Raw genomic sequence first — 27,003 nt, 5'->3', positions numbered from 1 at the left:
GAAATGGGGCTGGGCATATTGGCATGTATTGTTTTAGAGGCCCAACCCTGAGACCATGGAGCATAACATTCTTATCAACTCACTGTGGAGTTAGAGATGAGCATGAATATTCCATTTCACTCTTGTTAGTAAAGAGATGAAACATTGGATGCTATATTTATACCTTTAGTATTTTTTTAAACAACATCTTTTGGCATGGATGTCCTCATGAAGCAGCATACTCTACAGTAGCATGCCTGATTTTTTTTATGCAGCTGCTCCAGATTTACAGAGGTGTGGATCACAGTCTTGGGAATTGTTTAAATCTTATCTTTATTTCAATTTTGTATTCCAGCCTACTGGTGCTGTTCTGTTCCGTTATTATTATATTATCTCACCGGTTCATGCGATAAGCAGTTTTTGCAGGCCTTTTCAGTGGAGCTGAAAAGTGTGCTTACTCACCAGATAAGAGCCTGATTAGACAGTTATCTGTAGTGCATGGTTGTCTTTGTGAAATATTGATCTACAAAATGGGTAATAAGGCTTGGAAAAGCGCTTTGTGTGGAAAGGCAGTTCTAAGTCAGTTCTCTGCTTGTCAGTCGATTGACAGCATAATGCAATTCACTCATTTCCACTAGTGTTTAAAAGTGTGTGCGAGTGTGTGTGTGTGTGTGTGTGAGAGAGAGAGAGAGAGAGGGTAAGAAAAGATGGAATGAATGACTTACTGATATATTTATCTGTAGCATTATCCATTTAAATTCTGTGCCCTTGGCTGAGAGGTTTGTAGATGGCAAGAGATAACAGTGGTCCTAAACTTAGGTAAGGTAAAAAGGTAAAGGACCCCTGGATGGTTAAGTCCAGTCAAAGACGACTATGGGGTATGGTGCTCATCTCGCTTCAGGCCGAGGGAGCTGGCATTTGTCCACAGAGAGCTTTCTGGGTCATGTGGCCAGCTTGACTAAACCTCTTCTGGCACAACGCAAACCAGAGCACACGGAAACGCCATTTACCTTCCCACTTATTTATCAACACGCACTGGCATGCTTTCGAACTGCTAGGTTGGCAGAAGCTGGGACAGAGCAACGGGAGCTCACCCCACTGCACGGATTCGAACCGCCGACCTTCCGATCAGCAAGCCCAAGAGGTTTGATGAACTCAGTGGGGCCAGTTTCCAAGTAAATGCATAGGATCAGATCGTAAGAATGTATGATGAACGGATTTTAAAAAAAGAAAACAAACGTTAGAGGTGTTCTAATAAGCATAGGTAAAGGTAAAAAAGGTACCCCTGCGGCGTTTGTCCACAGTCGGCTTCCCGGGTCATGTGGCCAGCATGACTAAGCCACTTCTGGTGAAACCAGAGCAGCACACGGAAACGCTGTTTACCTTCCCACTGGAGCGGTACCTATTTATCTACTTGCACTTGATGTTCTTTCAAACATTTAGGTGGGCAGGAGCCGGGACTGAGCAACAGGAGCTCACCCCGTCACGGGGATTCGAACTGCCAACCTTCAGATTGGCAAGCCCTAGGCTCTGTGGTTTTGACCACAGCGCCATCCGTGTCCCTCTAATAAGCATAATACTCAGGAACTTCTGTCTCCTGAAGGAAGGCACCCTTCAATATGTTAATCATTGCTTTAGGCCTTGCTGGGACAAATACCATTACACTGTGGTAACCTGTTCTAGGGTTTACATTAATTCACCCTGTATTTTGAGTAGTTTAGTTCTTTTCAGGCACCGCACCAGCAAATACTTGTATATAATCTGGTACTGTGATTAGCTGCAAGCCCTGAATACTACAGCCCCTTCAGTCGGACACAGTAAAGCAGCAACATGTTACGGCCTTATGCACAGGCTTTGCTAGCCAGACCTAATTTGGATGTGGCAGTGACCCTACCCTGAGGGGAAAGGAGAAAGGTCTTGTCTATGTCATCACACTGAACATGCAAGGCTATCAAAAGTCTACAGTACATCTGCAGGAAATCTTTCAGGTCCCCCTCTTCAATTCAGAGTTTTGTCCTTGTTGTGCATAGACTTATAGGCGTTCTGAGCATCTTCAAAGTGCAGTGAGACTGTGTCTGGCGAGACTGTTGCCCTTTCCTGCATTGAAGAGAAAAGCACCCTTAATTGATCCAGAACATCGTGATGAGTGAATGTATTATGCAGCTGAAATGTTGCTTATATATCAGAGAGGGTGAGAGAGAACATGCCAGTGGCAAGAGTGGGATGGCTCACGTCAGTAGAGCATGAGATTCTTGATTGTGGGTTTTGGGTTCGAGCACCATAATAGACAAAAGATTCCTTCATTGCAGAGGGTTGGACTAGATGATGCTTTTGGTCCATAATTCTAGGTTTCTGTGATTCTATGAATGGTTCACACCTCACAGTAAGAGTCATTAATGTGGGGAGAAGATATCAAACTGACAATTGACTACAACTCCCATCATCCCTGGCCGTTGCTTATGCTTGCAGAGGCTGATGGGAGTTCAGCAACATCTGGAGGGCCAAAGTTTCCCCACACCTGATTTTTAAGGAATATACAGGACTCTTAAAATGAACCCCGTGGCTGGCTAGCCTAGTGCTGGGGTTCGTTCTGCTATTGGTTGTATGACACTGCTGTTAGCTGCAGCTCTCGCACGCCGTGTACATCACTTGATAGTTTTGCATTTGATTATTATACATACTTGCAGCTGGCTCCGTTGGAAAGGGTTGTAATTGAGAGGATAAGATAAGACGTGGAAATTCTTTTGTTGCAAGCATCAAACAATTAACACGTGTCTGAAACACGGGGCATTGTCCATGAGGAGTAGGGAAAATGTATAACTGGGTTAAAGCATGCAGCAGAACTGCCTTGGGTTTACAGATGCAAGCTCATTTTCCTTTCTTTTTTCTGCCTTGGTTTTCTGAACACTTCTAAGAGTGTCTCTATACTGCATTTCCTAGTTTCGCTTTGTGGCCCTTGCACCAAGTGGAGGAGTGGGAAGCTTTGGCAAACTTGCCGTTTCATGCATCTCTGACATGATTTATTAATCCTCTTTACCAGATATCCTGTCACTCTCTTGTGTGAAGTCATTGTAATGAAAACGCCGATAGGCACAGCCAATAATGGGAGTGGTGGCTGCAATCGAGTGCAGAGCTCTGTAGCCAATTTTCAGATGTGAATGACTTGGCCGTTGCTATTGAATTTATACCAATAATTGTAATTGCACAGGAGCTTATCCGGGGTACAGCCATGGCTTGTGAGTTACAAGTTGATAATGAAAAGCTAATTTATGTTTTAAACCAAGCGGGGCTATATACTTACCATGCCGTTGCTTTTATTCCAATAAGTGTAGAATTTTCGAATGATAATAGGATATTAGTTTTCCATCCAAAGCAAACATTGTGCTGCTGGCTAATGATCTCATGTGAACATAAGAAGAGCCTGGCTGGATCAGACCAGAGGTTCATGGAGTCCAATGTTTTGCTTCCCACCTCAGTCCTCTAGATGCCTCTGGGAATCCCACAAGCTGGGCTTGAATGTATTAGGGCTTGCCTTTCCTTGCCCCTCAGCAGCTGTTATTGCAGCCCAGACTACATGCTATGAGTAATGTGTAGTAGGTACTGACATATCCAGATTTTCTTTAATTATTTACAACCAGAGATGGCAGTCAGAGAAATTGTTATATGGCCTGCAGTTGTATCCATCCCTGCCAGTTGCATTCTTGGTGAAAATTGCCTGCGCACCTAGAAGGCTTAGACTAATAGATGCAATGAGCCTTTATTTCGTTTTTTTAATTTTGATGGATTTGATCACACATGTCAAAAGTAATTTGGTTATGTTTGCAGCGTGGTTATTAACACATACACTATGAAGATAGTCCTGTATTAAGTCACTAAGAAGTCTTAGTTGCCTGGAGCCTCCGCTGAATGTATGGGGGTCACCAGTGGGACTGTGTATAAAACTTAATTATTTGTACAGTTTGTTAGCCTATAAAGTTTTTTTAAAAAATAGTTTGAAAAAGTTATTTGAGTGATATTTTGCACCATATGTTAGGCAGAGAGCCAGGGTAATTAGCTGAATGAAACCCACTCAGTATTACAAATCAGCAACAAAAACAGGATTAGCCCTATTACATTAAAATCAAATAAGTAAGTTGATCTGAGAACGTGAGATTCTGAGCCTGCCCATGCCTGGATCTTATTTGTTTGAATCCTATGTATGTTGGTTTAATTCTGATCCTACAAACTATGGTCTAAAGGATTTGGAAATCCTGACATCAGAATGCAATGGCAAATCCAGTTCCGAGTTTTTTAGCCCAGTTTTTTTTTTTTTTTAAAGTTATTTCAGAACTGTGTCGTTGAAGCTAAATGGATATCTTTTGAGATAACTGCTTGGAAGGTCAGATGCTTAGGGCATTGGCTATGTTGCCATTATTTCATTTTATAGTCTGTCATTCTCCATATTATACTCAAGGCAGCTAACGGTACAGTAAAAATTGCATACGCTTCGTCTGTTTTTTAAAAAACTAATCCCTCCTGCTTTTCTCTTAGAAAATCAAGATGGCTAACAAAAATTAACAGAATGTAACAATGTAATAAACAAGTTAAAAAAGCCCTTCAGACTTGTAACCAGTTAGTTTATAAAATGCAAATGTTCCATAAAACAACGCATGTTCACAAGGCCATTGACACTTTTGCTGTATAGAAAAGATTCCCAGCACCTTATAAAAAGAGTGTAATGTCTGGACAGTGTCTCCTACAGTATAAACATACTGTGTTCAGAATAAAATCCAGGAAAATCAAGCATTATGCATTTCATAATAAATCTTCACAGAATCTGAGTATTACATGTTTACACGTGAATGACAACTTCTCAGCATATCCCACACTTTCAGCAAAACTAAAGGATTATTTCAGTTCTAACAGCTGAACAAGAGCAGCAAATCTATGAACGTCTCTCTCACACCCTTATCAATAGTTTCACACATAGCGAAGTCCCCTCCCCTCTCTCTTTGTCTGTCTGTCTGTCTGTCTGTCTGTCTCTCTCTCTCTCTCTCTGTCTGTCTCTCTGTCTCTCACTTGCAGTGCTTGAAACTTGACTACTCAGTCACAAGGCTCCTGCAAGTTATCTGTACGCCTGGAGTGCCTAGTTATGAATAAACCGCCTTTGGTTTAGATTGGAACCTCTCTCTCCCCTCCACCTAGTATACATGGTGTATGGAAGGACTCTTTCTGCTCTTGGGTAGGGACCAAGATTCAGTACATCGGGGGGTGGGCAATCTGTGGCTCTCTAGATGTCATCACTGGATAGCAGCTCCTGGACGGATGGCGGTAGTCCATCTGGAGGGTCACAGGTTCCCCATCCCCGCAATGTGTTTTTCTGTAATAAAAATGTCACTGTGGATAAGGGGTCATCCAGAATTCCTTTTGTGCAGTGTTTCAAGGCACAGGTCCATACTTTAAAGCTCTTTAAACACTTTTATTCAAGATAGATGTGGCAGCAGCATGCCCATCCATGGAAGAGAGATGAGTTGTCCTCCCCTGTATATGAACCATAACCCCCAGCTTCTATTACAATAATAACAAGAAGTTTGAGATAAGAGCCGAAATGTTTAGTTACTACTAATCTCATTTTTGTGTGAGAAATTAACCTGTTCTCCTCTTTCATCCCTACCATCACATGTGGCAGAGATGCATGGAACTAAGGTTGCTAATCTCAAGCATCATTTAGGCCTCTGATGCTCCAGCACCTGAAACCTGTTGAGTTATGTGGAGTACTGGGAATTATGCAGAGATCAAGCCTGGCAATATCTCTAGCTTCCACTTTGAATGAGAACCGGATGGCGGAATGATAGGCTGTGTTGCCTCTGCCCCTGTTAAGGGCATTGACCACATTGCTCTCCATTCTCTCAGATAGACCATTTTCACAGTCTGAGAAATATTCAGGTTGCGATTCAATAGAGCCCAGTATTTATACCTTGTCGGGTTTTTTCTGTGATGGAACCCAAGGCAGCCTGAATGTGGTTCCCAAGAAGTCAGTCAACCAGACCCAGACTTGCTTAGTTTCAGCAAGGTGGTGGCCCAGTGTCCTTTTAGACCATAACCTGGGCCCATTCCTGAGGACCCTCAGTGCCTCTGATGGGCAATGTACAGCAACTAATAAATATAATTCACTCAGCACTCACAAGCCTAGATAAGACCATCAACTCCCCTCCCCTCATTAAAGCCCTACTCATTAAACCCCATTAATTTTCTCAGCAGCCATAAAGGAATAAAACCCCATTAATTATACAGTTTACATCTTTCTTTCATTGTTTTCCAATGTTTTGTTTTGTTTTTAATCTTTATACTTCATTCTGCCCTTAACTCTGGGTTGTTGAAATGTTCCCAACTCCTGTTTACCAAAGAGGGTCAAATTTTTAATGTATTAGCTCATCTCCGAGTCTCCCTCCGCCCCTTGCCATTTCCTATAAACTGTGTCTGTGTATTTTATGCCCTAACAAGCTGATCTTTGCACCTTTAATGACTGATGCTGAAATGCTGTTTGCTGTTTTCCCTGCCACCAGTGTTGCCATTGGTCTAGATCCAACGTTCCACACACGGAGTTCCTCAAGTGCTGCAGAGCTATTCCCTTGCCATCCATCCATCCTGTGGCACTTTGCATTCCCCTAAAAAGCTGTTCCAGAAAGCCAAAGCAGGCACAGAAGGATGTCACTGGAGCAAGAAATCTGCAATTATTCCTTCTTTGAGTGGAGGTGCTTTACACTTGTCCTCAGGGTACTCTGGATCTCAACCACTATTTTACTTTCTCCCCATTTTTGTGGAAAATACAGGAGGAAGTACCCTTTTAATATTTTCCTCCTGTGTCAACCCCAGTGAATTCACAGTTTGCATTGGTGACCCTCACAAATGAACAAAGCAGTACTTTTAAAAAATCCAGTTATGTATTTGAATCAATATGAGAAGTTTAAATGCTATATATATATATATATATATATATATATATATATTTGCTTTCGTAGATTTTCACGGGTATAGGTATGCAGGTTTTGGTGTCCTCGGGTGTCTTCCCGTGTAAAAGTTGGGGTGTCTAGGCGACGTTTCGACGAGGTCTCACTCGTCATCTTCAGGCTGGTGCTTTCGGCTTCTTGTTACTGGAACAGAGCAGGATCTCAGTGTTTGAGTTCCTATAAATACTGTTGAGGGGTGTGTATAGCCTCCAATGTTCTGGGCCGAGAGGAAGTTCCCAGGCTAGTGTGCCTTTTCTTCTTTTGTTCCTTAGTTGCTTGAGGGATATCTTGAGTGATTTCTTGAGTGATATCCTGAGTACCACTTAGGTGGGTCATTAGGTGTGGATTAGTTGCTAAAGCCTTTGTGTCTTGACCTCTTGAACTTTGTGAAGAGTTTTTCTGAGAAGATGGCTGTAGTTGTGCTCTGGCTTGGCTTCGTGTATAGGGGCGAGCTGTGGTTTTGTGGCCTGTGCCAGCCAGATCTGTGTAGGGATTGCAGGGGGGTGCAGCATCCGGAGGTGCCATCATGGTTTGGCTACTGGATGGTGTCTGTAATTTATCTGTGGAGAGGGTCTGGGTTTGGGTCTGGTGTGGTTGATTGGTGATGGCGTTCTGTGTGCCTCTGGATCTGGTGTCAGTTTTTGTGGGGAGGCCCACAAAAACTGACACCAGATCCAGAGGCACACAGAACGCCATCACCAATCAACCACACCAGACCCAAACCCAGACCCTCTCCACAGATAAATTACAGACACCATCCAGTAGCCAAACCATGATGGCACCTCCGGATGCTGCACCCCCCTGCAATCCCTACACAGATCTGGCTGGCACAGGCCACAAAACCACAGCTCGCCCCTATACACGAAGCCAAGCCAGAGCACAACTACAGCCATCTTCTCAGAAAAACTCTTCACAAAGTTCAAGAGGTCAAGACACAAAGGCTTTAGCAACTAATCCACACCTAATGACCCACCTAAGTGGTACTCAGGATATCACTCAAGAAATCACTCAAGATATCCCTCAAGCAACTAAGGAACAAAAGAAGAAAAGGCACACTAGCCTGGGAACTTCCTCTCGGCCCAGAACATTGGAGGCTATACACACCCCTCAACAGTATTTATAGGAACTCAAACACTGAGATCCTGCTCTGTTCCAGTAACAAGAAGCCGAAAGCACCAGCCTGAAGATGACGAGTGAGACCTCGTCGAAACGTCGCCTAGACACCCCAACTTTTACACGGGAAGACACCCGAGGACACCAAAACCTGCATATATATATATATATATACACGTCATGAAATAGTTTCCAGTGGTTTACAAATTTAAACACATTGTTAAAGCAAGATCACAGCAAACAGCCCCCCAAAGTGGGATACAGTGGTCAGCTTCAGCTTTCAGGTGGCAAACCATAATTAAATAGTTACAGGTAGGTAGCCGTGTTGGTCTGCCGTAGTCAAAACAAAATAAAAGAAATCCTTCCAGTAGCACCTTAGAGACCAACTAAGTTAGTTATTGGTATGAGCTTTCGTGTGCATACATGTATCTGAAGAAGTGTGCATGCACACGAAAGCTTATACCAGTAACTAACTTAGTTGGTCTCTAAGGTGCTTCTGGAAGGATTTTTTAAAATTTTGTTTCGTAATTAAATAGGGCATTCTTACCAGTTTGGAGAAAACCAGCAGGGAGGATGTGGAATGAATTTCCCTTGGAAAGGAATTCCATAGCATAGAACCCATGAAGAGAGCATGCATAGGCAGTGATCATCATCCCTGACCATTGCTTATGCATCCTGAGGCTGATGGGAGTCCAGGAACCCCAGGAGGACCACAGCTTCCCCATCTCTGGCACAATGGATCCATTTGAGAAGGATGAGATAATTTAGAAGCACGTTTTTATTGGAAGACTAACCTCTTTCTATATATAGAAGCTTGTATGCCAAAGGAGTTGAGATATTAATTAAGATCTCACTGATATCTGATTAATCTTTGGAAAGGGATTCTCTATTTCCATGCCTATTAATGTGTGTGAGGGTGGCATTTGTAACTGTCACAGAAATAAGCCCATTCCCCACTCAATTGCAGGCTAATCAAAGGTTAACTATTTATTCATTTATTTATTTCACTTAGCATTTTGATCTGCTTCAAAACATCATTTTAATTTTGTCAAACGCTTCCTTGTGTCCTTTTAGAAAATTAAATGAATTAGGGAAAAGAAAAAATCGAAATGAATGACTAATTGTGGATTTTTAGAGTGGTTTGGGGAATTTTTTTCTGTTGAGATCAGTCCATCTAGTTTATTATTTTCTTATGGACACACTTCCTCAATTTTTGTTTTCTTGTTTATACCAGCTGTACTCTTTGGGCTCTGTGGTTTCATAACATATTCCAGCCAGATACCCATTTTACTTTAATATGGTCACCATCCCATTGAGTTCATAATCTCTTTTTTTAAGCACTGTGGCTGCCAATCCCTCCAATTTGTTTAAAGTACAGTAGTCTCCCTTCCTACTTCTGTCTCACAAAAGAACACACTCTTTATTTTTTGTTTCTTCCAGAACTGACTAAGCTTCCTGTTATTCCACTCCGTCAGATTTTCCCCCAATATTCTTTTCATGTTGAGTCAGATTTGTTTGCCAGCAGATTTCTTCAGAGTTTCCCTGCTATTTCTCCTTTGTATTTCTGCAAGCCTCTTCCATCAGTTAATTTTTATTGGTAGCAGACTTCGCGTCCACCCATGTGTGATTTAGCTGAAGTGATTTCTCTACGTCTTCAGCTGAAAACATTTTTCTATATAAATTCAGTCTGCAGAAGGGGGGGGGGCACTGAGGGAAAAAAATATCAAATGCCCAGTCCCCTGAAGAGATTATTAAACTTTGGAAGTTAATACCTCATATATATCATTTTCACAGTTTTATATACTCTTTCTGTTTGTGTATCATGTAAAAATGGCTCCGGTGGGACAATGAGCATAGACTCAGAACTGCTTGAAAAGTATCCCCCATTCTTTCGCACTTATCAAGGACAAGCACATCTGTTCCAAACCAGTGCTATTTTTTTCCAGAAAAAGAGGTGTAGTAAGTCACCATGAACACCTCCTTCGTTCTCCTAGAATGGCAATGGCACTCACCTGAGAGGTGATGGACCTGAGTTATGGCTGGAAAAAAAAGAAGCCCTGCTCCAAACACAAAATAGGGCAAATGCTACATGGATATATGGGATAGCAGGGTTTATAGTTGGTAGAAACTACCCATGGCACTTATAACATGCTTTTTAAATAAGAAATGAACACACTTCCTTCAGAGGCAGAGCTAGCTGCTCTGGCACACAGAGCGGCTCACATGTGGTGCACCTGGGGGCAGGGCGTGCCGCTCACGGGGGTGGCACGGTGAGCGTCCCACGAGGGCGGACCTCACCCCTCATGCCCCCTTCCTCCGCCAGTGACTTCCTTTCCCTAATATTACCAGTGTTAATTCACATTCCCTCAGCCTCAACCAGGAAGTGGGGCGCCTTTGGCCTTCCAGATAGTGTTGAACTGCAACTCCCATCATCCTTGACCCTTGACTATGCTGGCTGGGAGTTGATGGGAGTTGGAGGCCAACAACAACAACAACTGGAAGGCCCCACCCACCACTAAACTATGGCTTGGAATTATACCTACCTCAGCTAATATTTTCCAAAAACACCCTTAAGAACGGCCATGCTGCCTTTGCACAAAATTACACAAATAGCATGGTAATGAGCACAGTTTGTCTGCTGCTTGTAGCCTGCCATCTACAGTACTGGGATTTTTGTTGTTGTTCGTGTTTTAGTGGAAGTGAGGCGTGTGAAAAAGCACAGAGATTGATTTGATAGCTATACTTGGATCTTAGTGACCTATATTTCTTCTCCGTGTGTTGACCAAGGGGATAAAAAAGTGACCCATTTCTTCATAGTTTATATTTATTTTCGGAGAGGCCCTTGCTAACCACCTAGCTGAGCAGCAATGTCAGGGGGATAATATAACATCAGCGTAAACAAGTTATTTTTGCATGCTAAGGGTGACCATGCAGAAGTGACTCACAGGTCTGCTTTGATGCTTATGACCTAAGCAGTCATTCCCAAGACTTAAAAATAACTTGAGTTTTACAGCACTCTCTGCGGAGTAGTGTGTATGTGTTACAAGGTAGTGTTCACCACCCTTTGACTTTTTGCAAATCTAACCGAAGACTGCCTTAAGCGACTCTTGTGGAACAATATATGTTAGGTCCAATTTATTCATAATATGGGCCGGGGAAGGTGCATTTGCCTGTGTAAACAAGGCATCTGTTCTGCTTACGTTTAAAAGCATGTACCATGTGTGCCCTTGATACATGAGCGATGTGCTAATGCTACATGCATACGGCGCATTGCCTTTGCTGTTCATTTAAATGCAATTTGCTCTTCTTCAAGGGAGTTCAGCCAGTGTAGAAGAAATGTGGGTTTGCAGGCTTCTGCCATCAACCCTTCGGGACAGCGAAGAGCTTAGGCAGAAGCGTACAAGAAGCAACGGTGGTTGCAATTTGTCTGTAAACATACAAATAGCTTTTATCAGTGTGCATAGTAACCAAGAATGCTTTGGCAAGCCTTCTGCGTGCAAGGAGCCCCCTCTATTGAGTTTGCTGCTGCTGCTGCTGCTTATCCTGTGGCTGACCAAGGAAAAGCTGCTGACCTGGGCATCCTTTGCAGCTGGCTGTACTGAAGAGAGTCAAGGCATGAGTTACGGCTGTCTTCTGGATTTTTACCAGAGCAAGGAGCCTTGTCCCCCCAGTCAAAGGTAAGGGATGAAGCTGGCTGGCTGGAAGAACTTAAATAAGCCTTGGGTTAAAAGAATATTAAGTGCTGATTTATCTGAACAACTTTTACATATCCATCAGCAGACAAATTGAAGTCACGGCACCACCACATCGGCAATATCTTTTTATTTCATGCATTTATTTGACATTGAATGCTTGTTGTTTGTTTTTTAATGAGTGTTTGGTTTAAAATTAGTCGTTCCTACTTTGTAAAGCTGCTTTGGGTTGTTGTTTTTCTGCGCAAAGTTTCTGTGTAAATACAACCAAGTGAAAATGGTTGATTTATAATCTTGCCTTTATTCTATATATAATAGTAAAATCATATTAATAATGATCTAACTCTTTCAAAGGTGAGAGGTAGATTGCAACTGGACTGTTCCTACACCATGAGAATTCTGTTAGATTGGGTTGCCCACGCCACTTCCAAGAGCAATTTACAATAACGAAATACTGGAATTTAAGAATAACTAAACCTTAGTGTGTTTTGGTGACACAGGGCCAACTCTCAGTGACTACAGCATTTCACCATTAACTTCTCAGATAATGGTATTTCAGCTAAGTTTACTGTAAGATTCAAGGTGAGGGTCTTTGGCACAATCTGATGCATTGACAGATTCTCATATCTGGTCAAATCATCTTTTCCTCAGTGAAGGAAAGCACCAAGGCTGGTATCATATCTAGTGAAAAGGATCATGATACCCTCCTGTATTTTCGTTGTCCCCGAGAGGGGGCAATGACAATAAAGATATTATTATTATTATTATTATTATTATTATTATTATTATTGGTACAAAACCCTTTTTTACAGGATTCTGTCTGCTGCATCTGGTAAAGAAAGGCAAGTGTGTGCTAGTATCCTTCAGCCACAATGTCTTAGGTTGGAACGGCTGCAGGTTTCTGAAGCACAACACCGTAGGATGAGTGTGCACCCACCAAAGGGAACGAAGGCCACCTCATAGTTCTGCCTTTCTCCATCCTCATTTCATTAAAATCAGGAAGAGCTGCATAGAGTCGTGCTTCAGACTTCTGTTGACATTGCTGCACTCGAAGCATGACTTCTCAAACCCAGCTGCTAGGATGCATTCATTTAATTTCCGTGACCTCTCCCCCTCCTACTTTTCCATATGCTTAATATGCATATCCCACAGGTTTCCAATGGTAGATTGCCATCAGAGTGCAGATTTACACCATAATGCTTGGTGGCTGGTGACTGGTATTCTGCAGTGTAATTTTGGACATAGGTCTCTGTGTTCATTGGGGATTCCTTCCAGGGAAGGGTGTAAAGCGGCTTGGTGCTTTCCAGATGTTTTGGACTACAACTCCTTGGCTGGGGCTGATGGGAGATGTAGTCTAGAACAATAGGAGAGCGCCTGGTTAGAGAAGCCTTCTGTAATACAGTGGTGCCTCGCAAGACGAAAAGAATCCGTTCCGCGAGTCTCTTCGTCTAGCGGTTTTTTCGTCTTGCGAAGCAACCCTATTAGCGGCTTAGCGGATTAGCGCTATTAGCGGTTTAGTGGCTATTAAAGGCTTAGCGGCTTAGCGGCTAAAAGGCTATTAGCAGCTTAGCGGCTTAGAAAAAGGGGGGGGGGGAGCGGAAAAAAAATCGCAAGACATGCAAGACGAAAACGCAAGACGAAAGCAAGCCCATAGGGAAAATCGTCTTGCGAAGCAACTCAAAAACGGAAAACCCTTTCGTCTAGCGGGTTTTTTGTCTTGCGAGGCATTCGTCTTGCGAGGCACCACTGTACTTTGCAGGCATGCAATGCAACGATATGTTTCTTAGCTTGGAAGTAAGTCACACTGTATCTGATGACATTTACTCTAGCTTTGTTCTTAGGATTCCAGGCTTAAGTAACATTATTTGTACACAGACTTCTGGTGGTAATATGATTGCAGTTTTCTGCTAAGAAATTCTTTCTTCCCTGGTTATGTCTCAGGGTCCACATGTAAAAACGCAGAAGTAGTTGCATGTTTTGAGCTAGCTTTCCTCAACTTTTTTGGAAAGGGGAAAGGGGGTAAAAATTGGGAGAGATCTACTGCTGAATTGAAAGAAAACATAGCAAAAACGACCAACAACCTTTGTACAGTGGAACCTCGGGTTGCGAACGTGATCCATGCGGGAGGCACATTCGCAACCCGCAGTGTTCGCAACCCGCAGTGCTGCGTCTGCACACGTGGGTGATGAGATTCTGCGCATGTGCGAGCGCTGAAACCCGGATGTAACCTGTTCCAGTACTTCCGGGTTCAGCGCATCTGTAACCTGAAAACGCGCAACCCGCAGCGATCCCAACCCAAGGTATGACTGTATTCTGGCATGGAATCAGCTAACAGCTAATTTCTTTTAGTGTTTTTACTTTTGTATGTTTTAACGTGTGGTTGTCATTTTTTCTTTATTTTCTTGTTTTATATTTTTGAAAGCTGCTTTGAGGGTTGTTTTTTTTACAATCAAGTAGGTAAAATAAACCTTATTAAATAAATAAAATAAATTAAAAACCTGAAATTTAAAGCAAAGATGGCCATGGATGGGGCTGCTGTGGATTTTCTCTAAAGTCAGTGCTTTGCCAGCTATCCTATTGGCATCGCCATTTTTGTTATGAAATAAAATTAGAATTAAGGCATTTTTTAAAAAGAATATTAAAATAGGCAGTTAATTTGCAGCCTGGAAAATTTAATTTCTCTAGCGTTTCTCAGTTGGGGTACTTCAGGAAAACTTAAACTACAGTGGTACCTCGGGTTACAGACACTTCAGGTTACAGATGCTTCAGGTTACAGACTTCGCTAACCCAGAAATACTACCTCGGATTAAGAACTTTGCTTCAGGATGAGAACAGAAATTGCGCGGCGGCAGCGGCAGCAGGAGACCCCATAAGCTAAAGTGGTACCTCAAGTTAAGAACAGTTTTAGGTTAAGAATGGACCTCCAGAATGAATTAAGTTCTTAACCCGAGGTACCACTGTATTGTTGTAAATCAGAATAACATAGAAGCGATCTTGATCTCCAAGTTTGCAGTTTTCTTCTTATTTTATTTTATTTTTTCGTGTGTGTGTGTGTTTGAAAATTTGAAAAAATGCTTACAGTGGGTAAGAAAAAGGGTACACAACTGAAAGCTTTTCTGTACCTAAATGCAGATAAAGCATAAATAATTGGTCATGGGGACAGCATTTAAAGTTTTGTTTCATTCGGATGGCTGCTTATTCGGGGCACTATCTAGTTAAAGTTTCAGTACCATTAAATCCTGTTGATTTTAGTCTGTGCCTAAAGCTGCCCTATTGAAATAAATGAAACAGGCTCCAATTCTAGACACAAGGTTCCTGGGGGTAAAATCTCATTAAACTATATAGAAATTGTGTTATTTTAGGATATCCTTAGGCATATTTACCCATATGCCATTGTGTTCAATGGTGCTTGTCCCAGGCAAGTGTGTGTAGGATTGCAGCCTTAATAGCTTTTGAAACTTTCAGTTTTTGAAATTTTCTGTTAAAATTCCAAGGTGCCGTCCAGCCAGACCAATATGAATTCTTAAGTCTCTTTGATTTAAGTAGCTCTGCTCTCCTGTTGAAATCGCTGGCAATTTAAAAGGGCCCAACACCCCTATGTTTCCATGCGGGGAAGTAGAATCCAAAATGCTCATTTATTTTGTTCTTTTTCGCGTGAGATACAACAGTCGAGACAATGTGCATAATAACAATTTTGCACAAATTATTTCCTGCAGAAATAGCAATGGGCTAAAAAGAGAGAGTTGAGGTTTGTAGCCCACTGTTGACTTGTACCAACAGTGAATTTGCTCCTCCAAATGTTTCATGGACCTTAAGGGCTTATACATGTGGCTGTGTAATGTGAATTATAAATCTTGTGTCATTTTTACTGGGTGAACGGAAATGGCTATAATGAACTAAGTAAGCTACCATAAAAGTTAGCTTTTTTTGCGGGGGCGGGGTGTTGTATTACTGAAAAATACAGAGCACAGATATGCTTTATAGCATGTTCAGTGTAAGAATATATATTTCCATGGCCCTACATCTATGAATGTTATTTACTTTGCTTTTCCTGCAGACACAGAAGCACTGATTTTCTTCCACACCATGCCTGAGATAGCGCCTGTTGGTCCCCTGATGTTCTGTTTCCTACATAGCTGCTGCTTTCAATTTACTTTGGCAATATACTGTGTGTGACTTATAGTTAGGTAGCAACCTTTGGTTGTTATTGAAGCAATATGTTTTCGGTTCAGAAAGTTGGCTTTATTGCCCAATTCCTAACAGATGTGCATTTCCAGACATCTGGTCGGAGTTTGTTTTACAACCTAGTCATAACCCCCCCAACCCCCCCAAAAACAAAAACCAGGACCATAATCCAACAAAGGGTTAAGCGAGCTTCAAGCACACTTATAACTCTGTGTTGGATTGGGGCCAGTTGGTTATATTCTGGTGATGCTGAAGTATACAATGTTCTCATTACCCCTATGGCATCCAAAGCATATTATACATTAAATAAAAATAGCCTCTTTAAAGAGCTGCTTTTGGCAAATCCACTGGGTCCAGTGGGATTTTTATTTTTGAATTGCAGACCTCCAAAAAGAGATCAGAAAAGAGTATTGGTAACTGCTTGTAGAGAAACATGAGCCAAAGACCTTCTTGGGTGTGTACAATTAGTTGTACAATTCTTTGGATTCTGGCTTAAATAAAGAAATAAATCAGTGGACTCCTACAACATTGTGAAGTTATGCAGAATTGTGTGTTTTTTCTTGTTAAAACCTTTCTTTTGTCAAAATCCCATTCAGAAACCAATTTTAATTTCCAAGACTTTAGGAAGGGATGATGATGATGATGATGATTATTAAATATTTAATACTAGCACCATTCCCACAAGTTCAGAAATTACCAGGATGTAGTTCTGACTGAAAGGCAGGATGAGCCCAGTTCAAATTTACTTCAGCAATGCAGTGGCCTCAAGGAAACTGCTGTTTTCTCAGCCTTGAATTTGTCTTAAGACAGGGATGGGGAGCCTGTGGCCCCCAGATATTGCAGGTGGACCACAGCCCCCATCATCCTTGACCATTGATTGGGCTGGCTGGGATGGGGGGCTGATGGGAGTTGGAGTCCAACCACAATTGGAGGGCCTCTTGTTTTCCTATCCTTGCTTTACAAGGATAAGGATACTAGACTGCCTTATAAAAGATTGCTGAGATTATGATTATTGGTGTGAAGGCATACTTCAAATACTTAAGTGTACTATGCAAATGCTAAATGCTATTATTTTCCCATTTCTTCGTTCCAGTGCTCACTCAGGTATCCAATATCTCCTTTCTTGAAGGAGTGCCAATTGTTCCCTGGTTATTGGGAAATCGAAAGAATGACAGCTTTTTGAATTACCTGTAATAGGAACGATAGCACATGCATTCTTTCTAAGTTTTGCTGCGGGCTTTTTTGAATAATTCTCGCAGCTGTTATTAAGAGGGGGCACTTTGAATTTCCAGGCATGTTTTTTGCTTCCAAGGCTAGGTTTGGGGTTTTTACTGTTGTCGCTGAGATAAAATATATGTGAATGAGGCTAATTTTCTGATAGCCCTTGGTGTTGGAGGTAAAAATCAGAATCTAAATCTCCCAAGACATTAAAGTTTGCAAATGACCTGAGTTGTCTATTACGTGGATCATGGCGATGGGCTCAGATGTTCGCTATTCCCAGCACATTAGTTATCTTCCTGTCATCTACGATGATAGAAAGAAGTGCATCTAAAAGACGAGTGTGTGTAGGAGAGACTATTTTATGAAAAGGAAACAGGTTAGGCGGGGGCAAGTGGTCAGTGTGAGGTTCTGTGGAGACAAGTAATTGACATATGCTTGCAATGATGTCAATGACAGAAGCCTATTTCAGGCATTGGAACTCCAATGCAGAACAGCACCTGAGCAGAAAGCATAGTTGGACCTCGTAGTGGACCTCCAGCCTCAGCACAAACAACCGAACTGTCTACAGGGATGGATATTTTCCATGTGACCTGTAGCCCTAATCGGGCAGAATTACAAGTTGTGTGGAAGTCTGTCATTGTAGCTGTGCGTCCGCAGCAATACTATGGATGTCTGGCCAGTGATGGTGCTGTGTTCCTTAGTATAGCCAGTTGCTCTTCCTGTGTTGCTGCATGTGGGAGCTCTGATGCATGGAGGCAACGAAGAACTAGGATCAACTCAAGCTGGGGAAGAAAAGTGGCCTATAAAATTATAATAAATAGAATTAAATACCAGGTTGGAACTATTAGTTCATCTGGAGACCAGTGTTAACTGGTAATGGTTCTGTAAGGTCTTGGGCAGAGGAGGACCTTGCATGTCACCTCAAACAGATCCTTTTGGCTGAAGATGTCAGGGACTGAATTCTGGACCTGGCGAGTATTCAAAGCATGTTGAGTTAAGGCCATTCCTCAGTGTAGATTAGCTGTACGCACCCACTCAACACACTCTCTCTCTCTCTTTCTCAGAGGGTAATATACAGTGGTACCTCGGGTTACATACGCTTCAGGTTACTGACACTTTAGGTTACAGACTCCACTAACCCAGAAATAGTACTCGGGTTAAGAACTTTGCTTCAGGATGAGAACAGAAATCGTGCTCTGGCGGCGTGGCAGCAGCAGGAGGCCCCATTAGCTAAAGTGGTGCTTCAGGTTAAGAACACTTTCAGGTTAAGAACGGACCTCCGGAACGAATTAAGTACTTAACCCGAGGTACCACTGTAGATTGTGTCCCACACATTTTTGTCTCATTTCAGCTCCTTTCCGTTGAGAATACTTAGAATAGGGTTTTGTTCTCCTGCAAGGTGGTAGTTTGACATGGTTGCAGGTCCAAAAGTCAGCAGTAGGGGCAGAAGAGAGGAGGTTCAGAGAGCCATGGCTTTACAGCATCGTACAGTGGTGCCCTGCAAGACGAATGCCTCGCAAGACGAAAAACCCGCAAGACAAAAGGGTTTTCCGTTGCAGAGGCGCTTCGCAAGACGAATTTCCCTATGGGCTTGCTTCGCAAGACGAAAACGTCTTGCGAGTCTCGCCATTTCCCCCCCCCCGCTTCCCCCCCCTTTTTCAAAGCCGCTAAGCCGTTAATAGCCTTTTAACAGCTTAGCCGCTAAGCCTTTAATAGCCGCTAAGCCGCTAAATAGCTAATAGCGCTAATCCGCTTAGCCGCTAATGGGGTTGCTTCGCAAGACGAAAAAACCGCTAGACGAAGAGAATCGCGGAACGGATTCTTTTCGTCTTGCGAGGCACCACTGTACTGTGAGCAGATGGGAACAAGAATAACGCACATATGTGGATCAATTTCAGACCACCTTATAGTGTGAAGCAACGCCAGATCAAAGCCCTAGCATTAGACTCTGTAAGCCTAGGGCTGCCACTGCAGTTATGTAGCTGATAAAAGCGATTATTTTAGCTGTCTCCTGTTGATGCATGTTAAATTGTATACTTTCACCTCTCAACAAGACCCTACCTTTACAGAAGGGAACAGTTGATCCTTCTAGCTGAGAACTACCATCTGCATTGAGCAGTGTTGTGGTGTAACTGTTTGGATGAGAAGGATTTTTGTGTGTGCGTGAATTCTAAAGCAGAATGCAATGTGTTCTTCTGCATAGTGTTCAAGAAATTCATACAGCACTTTGGCCCATGCTTTAGGATCTGAACCTGGCAATATATTCTTCAGCTTAATTAAATTTGTTCAATCAATTCCTTTAAAAAATAAAAATGTGTGGTTTGTGCATGGCCTCTCCGTAACCACGAAAAGTAGTAATAATTGTTATTCTTCCTTTATTCATTATTTTTACCGAGAATGGTTTCATGACAACTTATAGCAAAAATATAGTACAAATACAACATACAGGTTTAAAACAGTAAACAAAACTAAAAGTGATCCCACACTAGGTCTCTCCCCGCTCCATTGTTCTAAAATCTCTCAAGAAATCATGACTGTCTTCTGATTCATATATAGCAAAACATGTGCATTAGTCCTTAGTTATATTTTAAAAGGCATAAATAAATAACTACGAATAATTCTAGGACATTTAGTTCGTTGTAATTTTTTTTGTCCGTGTGAAAAGTTAAAACTGTCTTGTCACCCCTTCTGCCATTGCTCTCCCCTTCTTCTGTTGCTTCCCTGTGTATATTTTTAGATCGGAAGCCTCTTGGGGCAGGGACCTGTCAAACCTGCTCTCTGTAAAGCACCATGTATATTAATAGCACTGTAGAAATCATAATAATCTCCTGTGCATGCGCTCTCCCAAAGCACAAAGCTAAACCGGACCCTAACAAAATTTGCATGGTGCTCAGAACTATAGGTTTGTTCGTTCAGTGGAAAGACTAGGTTGATGACATCCTTTCCATTGTGATACAGTGGTAAAGGTAAAGGTACCCCTGCCCGTATGGGCCAGTCTTGACAGACTCTAGGGTTGTGCGCTCATCTCACTCTATAGGCCGTGAGCCAGCGCTGTCCGCAGACACTTCCGGGTCACGTGGCTAGCGGGACAAGCTGCATCTGGCGAGCCAGCGCAGCACACGGAACGCCGTTTACCTTCCCGCTGGTAAGCGGTCCCTATTTATCTACTTGCACCCGGGGGTGCTTTCGAACTGCTAGGTTGGCAGTGGTACCTCGGGTTAAATACGCTTCAGGTTACAGACTCTGCTAACCCAGAAATAGTACCTCAGGTTAAGAACTTTGCTTCAGGATGAGAACAGAAATCGTGCTCCGGCAGCGCAGCAGGAGGTCCCATTAGCTAAAGTGGTGCTTCAGGTTAAGAACAGTTTCAGGTTAAGAATGGACCTCCGGAACAAATTAAGTACTTAACCCGAGGTACCACTGTATAGCCCATCCAGAGACCAAGGATCTCTAGGGTAAGGGGTAGGCAAAGTGATATTGTTGGACTCTCAGCTCCAGTGGTCAAGGATGATGGGAGTTGCAGCCCATCAATATAAGGAAGGCACCATGTTGGCTGCCCCTGCTGTAGGGCATGTGCTTTTTGTATGTATAGTGTGGTTGTACAAGCGTTCATCACATTCATGGGTGATCCCCAAAATAAACAAAGGCTAGAATAACAGCTTAGGCTATGTGGAACTCCATGAACTTCACAAAGAGCCCCTAAATGGGTTGGAGCTTTTGTTAGGACCATGTTCCAGAACAAACCCATTTGGACGGCTTTGGAATATAGCACACTGATATATGTCAGCTAAAAAATTACTACGTGAGTAACATAAAGGCAAGCATATAAAGTGCCAGGACAGTATTTAATGTTCCATAAAAATAAAAAAACCTAGTGTGAGAGAACTTTTGAATAATCTGATGATATACCTGAGTTACTGCACTGCTGAGTACAATGAATTGATGCTATCAAATGCTGAGCAAGTTTATCAACTCTAGCTGCAAAGCAATAATAAGAGAACTTTGCATTGCTTACCAGGCGATCCCTGGGTTAGCATTTTGAAGTCCCTTTCGCAATCAATATTTTTCTGTGGTCCTTGCGTCGAAAGGCATTGTGTGGGCCAATGAATTTGGCCATTCTCACAAAAAAGGATAACCACACATCTTACTAAGCTATCTAGAGGCAACATAACTGAACGCCTCAACAGCACTAGCACCTTATCTGGGAGCAGGGATTTTGAACATTAACAGAGAATGGGCATGCACAGACTGCAGTGTTGCATGTTAATCAAACCCAACAAAGAAAGACCCCGAGTTGGAAATTATGTGCTTCCGATGTGTAGATCATACACATATGAGTCTGCAGCCAAATGCAGCTTGCGATTCGAGGACCCTCCCCCCACGCTTGTGGATAAGAAAGACACACGGACACAGATTTAAAGAAAGGCCACAACTTTATCGGTTACAGCATGTGAGAGGTATTGGCTTAGGCATTGGAAGAACACCAACGGTCGACTCCGCCCACAGGGAGGGGCGAGTCTAACAGGGGTTAACCACCAGTAGGGGGAGCCTGTTGATACAAATACAACTGTAAGCTCTCCTCTGATGTCACCGGGGGTCGTGCCATGGCCCCCAGCCACAGCAGGGCATCGGACAGGACCCACGACAGCCGGATTCCTTTAACGGAATACGCAAAAGGAAGGGGTAGGCGATGGCCACACCCTGCCCTTCCATACACCACACACAGATTCCAGTGCCTAACCGCCAAATACCGGAAAGTTGTGACGAGTTGCTACGAGGTAGGCGAAAAAACCAATTTGCCAATTGGGACAAAACTCCTACCAGGCCCCTCGGACAACCAAGGCGACCAACCAAAGGTCCATAGCAAGGTCAATTGCAAGGAACTAAACTAAAGGGAGGGTGGGTGTGTGACCTGTAAGAAACTGGCAGCACAATGTGGGGAAGAGCTGTCGCGGCTGCATTTAGGCGGCTAAACCCCATCCCCGAGCTTCCTGTCAATTGGAAGACTAATTGGGGGCGGGGCGCGTCAGCATTGATGACGGGCAGGGGGCTGACACGCCCCCTGCAAAGCGCGGGAAAGGCTCCCGATTGCAATACCTCCCCTCCGGGAGGCAGAGAGGCTTTATCATTGCTCTTAATTTACTGCTCATACATGTAGTGATTTATTTATCTATGTATATATAGATATGCAGATATTTTTGTTGTTGATGAGTAGGCGTGTTCAGACATTCACTTTGCACACTGAATTCACTTATTGTGAACATGCATTTCTTTTACTAGTCCTTTTCTACTAGCGACATCCTTTGTGCTTCATTAAAAGAGTTTCAGACCCATAAAAGTGTTACGGCAAGAACAATTGAAAAATGAGTATCTGCTTACATCGTCCTTTGTTCAGCTCTTTTGGAGCTTCGGGATACAAAATACAGATGATTACAGAGTATTATCCAAAAAACCGATTTCAAGTCACTCTTTTTTTACACACAAAAAGCATTTCACAGACCTACTAGAAAGATAGCCAAACACAGCTGTGAGGTTGGTTACAACACAGACGTCTGTTGAAACAACATAGTTAATAAGATGCAAACTGTAAAGAAGGAAATTAATTTTGTATAGTTAAAAAAAAAAAGACAGTTTATGCTAAAAAGTCTATTTGGCATATTAAATTATTACAATATATTTATTTGCCCTTTTTGTCATTAACATATTCCAGGACTAATTATTTAATCAATTCATTCCAAGCTACAAGGAGCAACACATTTTGCTACTGTAATGACCTTACAGTGTATTCGTATTTTGTTGGCACTGTTTCACAGAGCTGAATTTTTGAGTTTAAAGTGCTCCATTTTAGCAAGGAATACCTAAAAGGACAGCGAATGTTTTGTTTTGTTTTTGGGCTTGTGAATGTTGGTATTGCAGTATCTCATATTAGAGACAGCCATTCTTAAATTCAGCCATAATCCATACCTATGTGGCTATGATTTGATTTGGCTGCTTGATAGGTTAAGAACCACGACCCCAGTCTAGCAACTCTGATGCTGAATGCTAAGTTGCTCAAATGCCTTGTACAGGTATTGTTCAGGATTTCATACGTGCGTATTATCAGCCACGCGTCACAAGTCACATTCCCATTGCCATCCAATGGCTTGGATTTTGGATTATTATTTTTTTGCAGTGGGACCCAGCCCCAATTTTACTGGCAGTTTTCTGGATTTTAGATCATATCTGGCAGCTGTGTGAGAAGAAGACCCCTGTGCAACATTGCAGTGGCCAATATGCGCATGCACATGTAATAGATCTTGTGACACAAATATAGAAAGGTTGTTAGATACTAATCTGCAGTATGACTAGCACATCTGAGGTTTTGCCAGGGAATCGAATCAGTGCTCATAGGGATGCCAATAAAAGCCTGCTAGTTATTTTGTAACTGTACTTTTTCTTCCCAGTTTTCTTGCCCCTTTAGTGCAGTAATATTTGAGAACTGAAAGTCTTAACAATGCCACACATCAAGCCCACCACAGTAGAACGTTACAAAATCCATAAGGCAATGTCTACGTACAGTCATATCTTGGTTTTTGAACAGCTTAGTTCTTGAATGTTTTGCCCCCTGAACGCCGCAAACCCGGAAGTAAGTGTTCCAGTTTGCGAACTTTTTTTGGAATCCAAACATCCAACGGGGCTTCTGCGGCTTCCGATTGGCTGCAGGAGCTTCCTGCAACCAATCAGAAGCCGCGCTTTGGTTTCCGAATGTTTTGGAAGTCGAACAGACTTCCAGAATGGATTCCGTTCAAGTTCCAAGGTACGACTGTATTGCTGCTGTTTGACACCTCATAAAATAATGGCCCTGTTGGGAGGAATAATAAGATATATGCTTCCCATGACATGACCAGTCACGAGGAATCAAAATCCAACTTGGCAAAATTTGCAGTTAAAAACTCTTCCAAGATTCAAGTGGAATAAGGACAGAGAGGAAATGAAGACGTGGATCTGCCAAAATGACACGAAAAAGCCCAGCATGCCAGTTCTTGCAACGAATGCCCATATATAACTTGTATCTTCCTTTATCCAATCTCCCACCTGTAGCTTCTGTCTCCTTTTACTGATGTTCTGAAAAGAGCGAGTAGCAAAACTGCTTCAGAAGCAGAAATAATGGCTGTCAGTTTTTACTGCGATCCTACTTGCACTGGTAAAGGGATTCTTTTAAAAACGGGTGAATTAAAAGATTCGTGAAATAAAGGCATGTTGTAACAGCCCACGGCTAAATTCAATAAATGTGACTTGACTTATAAATTGAAAGCAACAACAGCAGCAGCAGCAGCAACAACCTAAATAGAAACAGCTGGCTGTTGGACCATTAAATGAGTGAAGTAATTTACAGCTAAACTGTAGACAGTGGGTAGAATTGTTGATAAAAGAGGGCTGATCACTACCTGCAGCTGGCTGAGTCTTTAACAGTATTCCTTTGTTCACTGCTTTTCACTGGCTAACCCGTACGAAGCTTTAATGATAAATGAATCAAATTTGCCATGTCCTTTTGCTTGATCTGGAAGCAGAGTGACTGTTTTTACTATTAAACTGTTAGTTCTTACATGCTCCGGGTAAGGTTCATATAGATTAACGTAGGTTGTTAGCCATTGAACTTCATGGTTCTAGATTTTTGCTTTTCGGGTTGCTGAGTGCAGAGCTCTGCATAATCCCCCAATGGTTTTGCTTTTTTGTTTTTAATTCAATGCTCACAGAGGGAGCTGTTTTTATCAAAACGTTAGCAGTCTGCAAGATGGTTGGAAAATAGCCAAACAGTAATTCTCATAAAATCAGGGGAGGGGAGTAATGGTGGCGACACAGTAGTGTTGGTGCTGACCTTTAAAGCCCTAAATGGCCTTGGCCCATTATACCCGAAGGAGTGTCTCCACCCCCATCATCCAGCCCGGACACTGAGGTCCAGCTCCAAGGGTCTTCTGGCAGTTTCCCCACTGTGAGATGTGAGGTTACAGGAAACCAGGCAGAGGGCCTTCTCGGTGGTGGCGCCCACCATGTGGAACATCCTCCTGTCAGATGTCAAGGAAATAAACAACTATCTGACTTTGAGAGGACATCTGTTTAGGGAAGACAGCCCTGTTTAGGGAAGTTTTTAGTGTTTGACCTTTTATTGTGTTTTAATATCCTGTTGGAAGCCGCCCAGAGTGGCTGGGGAAACCCAACCAGATGGGCGGGGTATAAATAATTAAATTATTATTATTACTTTAAATAGTTGAAGAGCAATCACATAGAAGACTTGTTCTCTGCTGCCCCAGATGGCAGGATTTTATATATAATGTGATTAAGTTACAGCAGATTCCAGCTGAGCATTTAGCAGAAATTTCTTGGCAGTGAGAGAAGTTTATCAATGGAACCAAGGGTCTAAAGCAGCGGTTCTCAACCTGTTGGTCCCCAGATGTTGTTGAACTACAAATCCCATCATCCCTGATCTCTGGCCTTGCTAGCTCAGGGTGATGGGAGTTTTAGTTCAACAACATCTGGGGACCCACAGATTGAGAAAGGCTGGTCTAAGGGGTGGTGGGTTGCCCCTTGCTAGTGGTCTTCAGACAGATGCTGGAAAGTCAGGTTGAAGATGCTGTAAGCTCTTAGCCTCCAGCACCAAGCAAAGAGTTGGATTAGACCATAAAATATCCTCCGGTCCTATATTCTGTGGCCACACTTGCACCATACATTTAAAGCAGAATTATATCACTGTCACAATCATGGCTTTCCCTCAAAGGATCCTGGGAACTGTAGTTTGTTAAGGATGCTTGGAGTTGCTAGTAAGGGTAAAGGGACCCCTGACCATTAGGTCCAGTCTTGACCGACTCTGGGGTTGTGGCGCTCATCTCACTTTATTGGTCAAGGGAGCCGGCATACAGCTTCCGGGTCATGTGCCCAGCATGACTAAGCCACTTCTGGCGAACCAGAGCAGTGCACGGAAACACCGTTTACCTTCCCAACAGAGCGGTTCCTATTTATCTACTTGCACTTGACGTGCTTTCGAACTGCTAGGTTGGCAGGAGCAGGGACCGAGCAACGGGAGCTCACCCCGTCACGGGGATTCGAACTGCCGACCTTCTGATCGGCAAGTCCTAGGCTCTGTGGTTTAACCCACAGCACCACCTGGGAGTTGCTAGTAGGCCCCCATTCCCTTCCCAAAACTACAGTTCACAGAGTTCGGTTGGGTTTGATTTCATTTAATATTTGTTTTCCTCTTTTTCCAACAACAAAGTTGAGCTCAAAATGTCTCAAAATGATGATATTAACATTTCGGTAGAAATAAAAACAAATAAAAATATTGTCCAGTAGCACCTTAGAGACCAACTAAGTTTGTTCTTGAGCTTTCGTGTGCATGCACACTTCTTCAGCAACCATTGTCATCATTATAACCATACCAAAAGCACAATAGTGTATGTATAAATAAGGCAAAAAAACTAACAAATCTATCAAACAGTAACATTCAGTATATGATTCAAAATATCAGAAATGACTGCTGAGCACCACCCTTTCCCCGAGTGCAAGAAGGGTTGATAGTTAAACCACCCTGGGAATTGTAGCTCTGTGACAGGAATGGGGGTCTCCTAACCACTCTCAGCACCCCTAACAAAGTACGTTTCCCAAGATGGTTGTATGGTTTGGATTCAATCAAATAATAGGAAATCAGAGCTTGGAAAGTTTATTTTAAAAGGAACTAGTTCTAGTTCAACTTTAAAAAGAAATTTCAGTTCAAGTTTATCCCTTTACAAAATGAGCTAGTTTGTGTGAGGAGTTTACAGTCAAGTAAACTTTGCCCTGATCTAAACACA

The 27,003-nt window shown here is 42.6% G+C and overlaps 1 protein-coding gene across 19 annotated transcripts in view; it reads left to right on the top strand.

Moving 5' to 3' along the window:
- MBNL1 (muscleblind like splicing regulator 1) overlaps positions 1-27,003 on the top strand; it is a 180,978-nt gene that overhangs the window by 71,849 nt on the left and 82,126 nt on the right. Inside the window, exon 1 of one of the 19 annotated variants that reach the window (XM_028731331.2) lies at positions 11,665-11,758. The exons of the other annotated variants lie outside the window; for them this stretch is intronic. The gene's annotated coding sequence lies outside the window, so the exon portion shown is untranslated. Of the gene's footprint in view, positions 1-11,664; positions 11,759-27,003 lie in introns of those variants that run through there. 19 annotated transcript variants of the gene reach the window in all.

The sequence above is a fragment of the Podarcis muralis genome, chromosome 6, assembly GCF_964188315.1.
Source record: "Podarcis muralis chromosome 6, rPodMur119.hap1.1, whole genome shotgun sequence".
Classification (NCBI taxonomy): domain Eukaryota; kingdom Metazoa; phylum Chordata; class Lepidosauria; order Squamata; family Lacertidae; genus Podarcis; species Podarcis muralis.
This window is presented reverse-complemented; position numbering and strand designations above follow the sequence as displayed.